Source organism: Momordica charantia, assembly GCF_013281855.1.
Source record: "Momordica charantia cultivar OHB3-1 chromosome 11 unlocalized genomic scaffold, Mcharantia_2.0 BLBB01000011.1, whole genome shotgun sequence".
NCBI classification, from domain to species: Eukaryota; Viridiplantae; Streptophyta; class Magnoliopsida; order Cucurbitales; family Cucurbitaceae; genus Momordica; species Momordica charantia.
In genome coordinates, this window is record NW_028275159.1 from 21,743,384 (window position 1) to 21,752,320 (window position 8,937).

At 39.6% G+C, this 8,937-nt stretch overlaps 1 pseudogene; it reads left to right on the forward strand.

The window, feature by feature from the left end:
- Nucleotides 1–635: 635 nt before the first annotated feature.
- Nucleotides 636–980, forward strand: LOC148208319 (secreted RxLR effector protein 161 pseudogene; annotated as a pseudogene).
- The last annotated feature ends 7,957 nt before the right edge of the window (nucleotides 981–8,937 follow it).

Consider the following 8,937-nt stretch of genomic DNA (forward strand, 5'->3'; position numbering starts at 1 on the left):
TGACCTGGGGACAGCGTCGAGCAATGCTCGGCCTAGTGGCCGAGAACCTCTCCAACACCAAATGAATGTAAAAACTGCATTTTTAAATGGAGATTTAGATGAAGAAATATATATGAAACAACCTGAATGGATTGTTGTAAAATGACATGAAAATAAGGTTTGTAAACTTGTCAAGTCTCTATATGAGTTGAAACAAGCACCCAAACAATGGCATGAGAAGTTTGATCACATTATGTTATCTAATGGATTTAAGATAAATGAGTGTGATAAATGTGTCTATGTTAAAACCATAGATCAAGATTGCGTCATTGTTTGCTTATATGTGGATGATATATTGATAATGGGGCACAACTAGAAGTGTCATCGATTCCACTAAAAGGATGTTGAATTCCAACTTTGATATGAAAGACCTTGGTCTTGCTGATGTTATCCTTGGAATCAAAATAACAAGAAATCCAAGTGGATATATACTTTCTCAATCTCATTACATCGAGAAAGTGTTGAAAAAATTTGGTAATTTTGAGAGTAAGCCAGTAGTTACTCCGTTTGATCCAAATTGTAAGTTGAATAAGAATAATGGTGAAGGTGTATATTCTCTAGAATACTCTAGAGTTGTGGGTAGTTTAATGTACATAATGAATTGTACAAGATCTGATATTGCCTATTCAGCAGGAAGATTGGCAAGATACACTAGCAATCCCGGGCATGATCATTGGAATGCGTTAGTCAGAGTTTTAAAGTACTTGAAGTACACTTTGGACTATGGATTGCATTATACAAAATATCCATCTGTGCTGGAAGGATTTAGTGATGCTAACCGGTTCTCTGATAGCATGGAGGCTAAGTCAACCAGTGGGTATATATTTACCTTAGGTGGAGCAGCTGTGTCATGGAAATCTTCAAAACAGACGTGTATAGCACGATCTACTATGGAATCAGAGTTTATAGCTCTTGATAAAGCTGGAGAAGAAGCAGAATGACTTAGAAACTTTCTTGAAGATATTCCATTGTGGCTGAAGCCTGTAAGTGTCAAATGTATTTATTGTGACAGCTTAGCAGTCTCAATGAGAGTTAAGAATAATGTCTACAATGGGAAGTCACGACACATAAGACGCAGGCATAATTCTATCAGGCAGTTGCTCTTTAATGGAATAATTTCTATTGATTATGTAAAATCAAAAGAGAATGTTGTAGATCCTTTGACGAAAGGATTGTTAAGAGAGCAAGTTGCTTATACATCGAGGGAAATGGGGCTAAAGCCTATGAAATGAAATATCTGGTGGTAACCTAACCTTGTTGACTGGAGATCCCAAGATCTAGGTTCAATAGGCAAACTGGCTGGATAATGCATAGTTGACACACTAAGAAACTTACAGTTTCATCACATGTCTATGATGTTATGTGTGTGATCTGTTGATGTTAAAGTCATATTGATATCTTGATTATAAGAGGAGTAGTGACAGAATACTCTTAATCAATATCACCTATGTGAGAGTAGAATTGGGTCGGTTCTATGAAAACTTTTCAAATGACTTATGTTCTTTAAAGCTCTCATGAATTCAGGATCTTGTCCAGGATCAAAATGGACACAACCGTATAGAAATCAAAGATACAAGATAAATTATGTGTGATATTTGTTGTCTCAATTTATCATGAGAAGGATAGTTCTAGAGCTAGTTCTCACTATTTCTTCGGTAAATTCGATAAATATTCACTAAGGAAGGTTCAAGTCCAAAAGACACCTCTCCTAATGCATAACTTATCTATTTGCTCTCAACGTCTTGCTCATGTTTTGTCTGTCTCACTTTCTTTCATGTGGGGATTGTTGGATGTTTAAAATGTGAAAGAAAGTGAGAAAACCGTTGAGTATACAAATTTAACATCCGAAAATTAAATTTGTACATTAAGAATTTGAAACTTATTTTACATTTGTAACAATTTCATTATTTATTTCATAAAGTTGTTTTTGTTTCAATTTTGTGTTATGTAACTTTATTTTGTTAAAGTTACATGTTGTTAAACTTGAAGTTATACTTCAAAAGAGAAGTTTTTTTCTTTATTTTTTTAAAGTTACAATTGTAACTTTATATGTGTTAAAGATGCTTGTGAGATGTTACTTGTTATGGACAACTATGTATAGTTGTAGTTTTCTTCATTTGATATCCAAGCATACCACAATTGGGTATTCTCCTCCTCCCACAAGAATTCTCTCTTCTTTTGAGTTGTTCTTCTTGTTTATGTTGAGAGCAAGTATCTAAAAGTTCTGCCAGATCCAAGTAGTTCGAAGTTGCAGTTTTATCGGAGTTAGTCATTGTATCCTGCTGAGACGATCGCTGTAGTCTGCTAGCAACTTGTGCAGAGCGAATAATTGTCTTCGGGTCAGCGCTATTGAAGCGTGCCTCGACTATTTTTTATCAAGTTTTGGTGTTCATCAAGTTGTTCAAATTTATATCGTTTGTAGCCAGTTATGTTGTAATCTATTTGTCAGTACTACACAGTTCATATATACAACATATATTTACCTAACAATAATTTCAACTTGAGCATTGAGGGAAAAAAATGTTCCAATTTTGAGCATTGACGAAAAATAAGTATAAGATAATTTCAACTTTGAGCATTGAGGGAAAAAAAACAAGTCCAAATGAAAATTGGAAACCAAAAATCAGAAAACAAAATTAAACAAAAAAGACAAAAGTAAAACCAAAGCAAGGCCCAAATGGCCAGATCTTCAGACTCGGCCCAAAACCCCGCGCCCAGTTCCAACAGGCCACAAACGCGCAAACTCATCCACACCCGACCTGAACCCGCCCCTCAAGCTGCTGCGCATGCTCGCAGTTTACCAGTGTTTGGGATTTTTGCAATGAAAATAAATGATAGAGTGCAAGTGTACATCCGTCACAAGTAGTAAAACGGAACGAGTATTCCGAGTATCGATCCTCAGGGACAAATTAAGTCTTTTTTATAAAAAATGTTAATGATCAATGACATTGTAATTGATTTTGGGGTAACAAATAATAAAGATAATGTTGGTTTTGATATTTAAAGACTCAATGCAATAAATTCATCCCAATTACTTCAAATTAGCTAAGAATACAAGAATTTTTTCCTGGCGTCTCTCATAAATTTTCTTCGATTTTACTTCGTCATCTTCTTATGTCTAAGTGATTTTGAAGGTATAAGTCCATTCCTAATATGTCTATTAGAAATTGAACTTAATTTAATAAAAATCAACCGTAACCTTAGGTCGAGGTCCTATGTCTAGGCTACCCGAGCGAAATATTTATGTCTAAAGTATTTCTCTCCAAAGTTAAATCATTAAAGTTGTGAGAATGTATCAACCCTTTCAGTATTAAAGCTTGTTTAAAACACACTAATTGGCCAAATCAAGTTTTAACTTATGAAAACAACTTTAAGTGATACAATAAGAGAAAAATGTCTTTTGCCTTGTTGAATTTTAATAAACTTTAGCTAACTATCCATAATCGGGCTTGAGAAAAATAAATTTAGGTCATGACAATAAAGGAAAAACAAAATTTAATGTTGATGGAAGTAGACGACATGATTAAAAGATGAGTAGCATTAAAACAAGCTGAAAATGATGGAGTTGTGACCCGAAAGACCCTAACCCGTTCTCTTTCAAGATTGAGGAGCAATACTCGATCGATTCCTCAAGGTTGAGTGATTACAACTTCGTAATGAGTGAGAGAGAAAGAAATGAATATAAAAAACTTGCTGGAATTTTAATTAAATAAAATCAAGCTTATAATTCAAGAATAACAAGCTGGAAATAAAGGGTGAACTTGAAATAAGCAAGATTTAAAACAATAACAACTCAAAACTTGAAAACGTAAGTAAACTGAGAGTAAAGTGTCTAAAGCTGAAAATGTCACTTTGGATGATGAATGAAGAGAGGGAAGCTGTTGTATTTATAGGAACTTTTAGGAGGTTGAGACATTCATGGAGAGCCATCTATTTCAAACACTTTTTAGTTGGTTTGTTGTTGAAATGACAATCTTTAATGCATGGAAGACACGTGGAAGAGCTTGGGGAAGCTTAAAATCACACCAAAACGTGCGTTTTACATTAAGGGCAATCTCAGGATTGGAGAAGGCATCAAGCACCTAGCTCGATATTTTCTGCACAAAATTGTAATTTCCATTAGAAATGAACTCTAAATGATGTAAAAACGTCCTATATGCATGTATAACCTAAGATAACTTCAAATGAAAGGTTTTGGACAGTAAATCAAGCTTCAAACACAGTTTCTGAGTTTAAAACGTTAGAAAACAACATCAATTTAGCTTCTTTTTACCATTATAAACAAGAGAAATCAACCAACCACGCCGAACCAACAAACCCGTTGGTTCTTCGACCGATTTGACTCGGTTTTATGAGAATTTAGCGGTCGGCTCGATTTTTGATAATTTATTCTATATATTTTCGGTTCGATTTCGGTTTTGCCATCAAGCAGACCAAATTGAGCCATTTACACCCCTAACTTGGGGATATGGGCCGGGGATCTAATTAACCGGCCTCCAACTTCGAAAGAAGAAGTACATGCCAATATTGGATAAGTGTTGCATTTTTTACCCCTGCGTTTAATGAATTATAGAACATATATCTCATGTTATTATATATATATATATGATTAAAGCATAAGGTAACTTCAAATAATCAAACTTAACTTTGTGCAATCTTGATTTTATATTTAGTATTAGTCATTTAACTTATTGATCTGTCATTTTAGTATTCTATCAATATATTAATATTGTAAACCAAATAAATTGGGACTTTAATTGTTTGCTAAATGATGATTATTATTTTACTCAATTATATACAACGATTTTTCCTCTTTTCTAATAAATGTGAGACTTATATTTGCTCTCCTAGTAAAATTGATTTGCCATATTCAGCATGGTGTCCATCACAATACGTTTGTTGTCTAATAATTGATTTGGTGCAAATTCAAAATTTGTCCTCGTGCTAACCGATTGACACATGTTTAAAATACTTTCTTCTACCCTAGGGTTCTGATTTTTTCAATTAGATTTGTGGGAGCTGGGTGTCACAATCACACCTTTCAAAGGACTCACAAAGTGATTGTGCGGCACTTGCTCTAGCCCACGAGCAAGTCAGCCAACGAAAATCGGATAGTCGGTGGCACCACGACTATATATTGCAACCTCCACCCCCGTTCTCGAGAAAACGGTTTTGGAAAACGGGTTTAGAGAAAAAGGTTTGGAAAGCGTTTGAAGACATTTTAGAAAGCTAGTTGTATGCTTGAATGCAAGAGAATAGATTAGCGGCAAGAAAAGATACAACTCAAGGTAGGAGGGAGACTAGGTGTACCCCCCCAAGGTAGATTATAAAGCATTTTGCCTTTGGCAGGGGTGAACATGCAAAGTGGCGATGAGTCACTCGCCACCAAAAGTACAATGAAAAGTAAATAACAATTAAAAGTAAATACATGACATCAAAGTAGGAGGGAAGAGGCTATCATGGGCATGCGGCCATGGGTGACATGCACTGGACGAGCATGACCATGACATCCTCCCCCACTTAAATGGTTGACGTCCCTGTCAACCGACGTTGCTCGAACTCTGCGATCTGGGTTGATGCTGATTTCAGATCTTCTGCGCGCTCCCAACTGATCTCTTCATCTGGAAGCCCTGTCCATTTGACTAAGAATTCTTGTCGTCCCTTCTCGGTCGTCTTACTTGACGAGTTCTTTCAACTAGGATTTCTTCAACTTCTTTTTCCATCTTGTTGTTCAAGGTGACCGCTGGTCGGGTCACGTCATTTCGTGTGGGATCAATGGTGTTAGGGTGATAGGATTTCAAGTTGCTCACGTGAATCACTGGGTGGATTTTCATCCATGAGGGTAAATGGACCCTGTATGACATTTTCCCCACCTTTTGAATGATGTTGACTGGCCCTTCATATTTTCGCACAAGGCGTTGATCTTTGTTACCCTAGAATCGGAGTTGTTCTGAACGTAGTTTTATGAGCACCTGATCTCCTGCTTGAAATTCCAACTGTCTGCGCTTCTTGTCGACCCACTTCTTCATGTGTTTAGAAGCCTTCTCAAGGTATGCTCGGGTGACATCCGTGGATTGTCGCCATTCTTTGGTGAAGTTGTAAGCTTGGGGGCTCTTTCCTGCATAAGGGTGGTCGATGATGTAAGCTAGCACAAGTAAGCGCCCGCATACTATTTCAAAATGAGCCTTCCCTATGGTTGTGCTCTTCTGGCAGTTGAAACAAAATTGGGTTATATCAAGCATCTATATCTAGTTTTTCTGTCGACCATCAATGAAATGGTGGAGGTATTCATCCAACATACTATTGAAGCGTTCTGTCTGACCGTCGGTCTGCGGATGGTAGCTTGAGGATATGTTCAGGTTGGAGCCAAGTAGCCAAAAGAGTTCCGTCTAGAAGGTTCCAGTGAATCTTCCATCTCTATCACTCACGATGTTTTCGGGGACACCTTATAGTTTCATTATGTTCTTGAAGAATAGCTGTGCTATCATCACTGCAGAACACATCTCCGAAGTTGGGACAAAGGTTGCGTATTTGGTGAATCTGTCGACAATAACAAGGATAGCTTTGAATTCTCCAACCTTGGGCAGATGGGTGATGAAGTCTAGGGATATGCTCTCCCAAGGCCTTGATGGCACTGGAAGGGGCTCCAGTAAGCCCGCAATTTTAGTTCTCTCGACTTTGTCTTGTTGGTAGATGAGACACGTCTTGGTGTATTGCATAACGTCGTCTCGCAGGTTCGGCCAGTAGTACCCTTTCTTCAGTAGGGCATATGTTTTCGGCCACCCAGCGTGGCCAGCCCACATGGTGTCATGACATTCTCCCATCAAGAGTTTCCTGAGGTTTCCTACTCGCGGAACATAGAGACGACTGCCTTTGGTAAAAAGGAGGTTGTCTTCGACCCAAAACTGGCGGGTCTTCTCGTCCTTTACTAGCTGAATAATGGTTTGCACTGTTGGATCGTCTTTCAGGTGTGCCTTGATGGCTTCGCGAACAGACCCCGTCAACTTGCTTGCTTTCAGATGACCTAACATGCACAGGGCCGCATGTTCGCTCTTTTGACTAATGGCGTCTGCTGCTTAGTTTGATCGACCAGGTCGATGTTCGAATTGGAAATCAAATTCGGTGAGGTACTCTTTCCATCGGGCTTGTTTCGAGGACTACTTCGACTGATTGAAGAAATGGCATATCGAACTGTTGTCGGTTTTGACAACGAACTTGGAGCCTAAGAGATATTGTCTCCAAGCTCTTAGGCAGTGGACTACTGCCAACATCTCTTTTTCAGAGGCTGCATACCTCTTTTTCGCGTCGTTCAACTTTCGGATTTTGTACGCCACTGGATGTCCATCTTGCAAGAGAACACCACCTAGGGCGAAGTCTGAGGCATCAGTTTCTACCTCGAACGGCTTGGTGACATTTGCGATACCAAGCACTGGTTCTTCCATCGTGGCTTTCTTGAGTTGATCGAAAGCCGCTTGACACTCTGGAGTCCAACTCCAAGTATTATTCTTCTTCAGGAGTTCAGTTAATGGTCTCGCCTTCTTCGAAAATTCTTCGACAAATCTTCGATAGTAGTTTGCTAGCCCGAGAAAAGACCATAGTTTGGTAATGGAACTCGGAACTTTCCAATCTTGGATAGCCTTGACCTTTCCATCTTCCATGCCAATTCGACCGCACTCGATCATATGGCCCAGGAAGTTGATGCGTTTTTGCGCGAACACACATTTCTCTCTCTTCACATATAATTCATTCTGTCTTAACTTCTCAAAGACCAGCTGCAAGTGGGTCTGGTGTTCCGCCATTGAAGAACCATGGACTACTATGTCGTCGAGGTATACTACCACAAATTTGTCGAGATACTCATGGAACACCTGATTCATCAAGGTGCAAAATGTCGCTGGGGCATTGGTAAGGCCAAAGGGCATAACAAGGAATTCAAAGGCCCCATATCTCGTGACACAGGTCGCTTGGGCTCGTCTCCCGCTGCAATGCGCACTTAGTAGTATCCAGACCTAGAATCTAGCTTGGAAAAGTACTTAACCCCGTGGAGGCGATCAAATAGATCGGTGATGATAGGCAGTGGGTACTTATTGCGTACCGTGAGCTTGTTCAAGGTGCGATAGTCGATACAAAGGCGAAGACTGCCATCATTCTTCTTTTGGAAGAGGACTGGGGCTCCATAGGGAGCCTTTGCTGGGCGGATGAATCCTGCATTCAACAATTCATCCAGTTGCTTCTTGAGTTTGGCTAATTCAGGAGGGGCCATACGGTAGGCATTCTTGGTGGGCAGTTTTGCCCCTAGGACCAACTCGATTTCGTGGTCGATTCCCCTACGTGGTGGTAGGGACTTAGGCAGACTGTCGGGCATAATGTCTGCATAGTCAGCTATGACTTGCTGGATCTCACTGGGAATTACTTCTTTACTACTCTCTTCTTCGATCACTGGGATGGCCATAAATGTTGGTTCGTCATGAGCGAGGCCCCTTTTTAGCTGCAGAGCTGATATCATCTTGACCCCACTTGGTTGTTTTATGCTCGTAGGAACAACGGTGAGATCGGACCTAGTAACAACTAGACACTTCGCTAGGGGCATGGGGATGACTTTGTGCTCTAGAAGAAATTCCATTCCGAGCACGACGTCGAAGTCATCCATTCTAACAATTACAAAGTCCACTTTGCCACTCCATGTCCTGATCTTCAGTTGGACCCTTTTTGCTATCTCTACGATGGGGAGAGCCGCGGAGTTCACTGCTTTCATTTTTCCTGGATCTTTATCCCATTGTAGATTCAGACGGCGAGCCTCGGTCTCAGTCATGAAGTTGTGTGTGGCTCCAGAATCCACCATAGTACTCTTGGCAGCCTTATCGTGAACCAACATGTCCACATACATGAGCCCTCTCT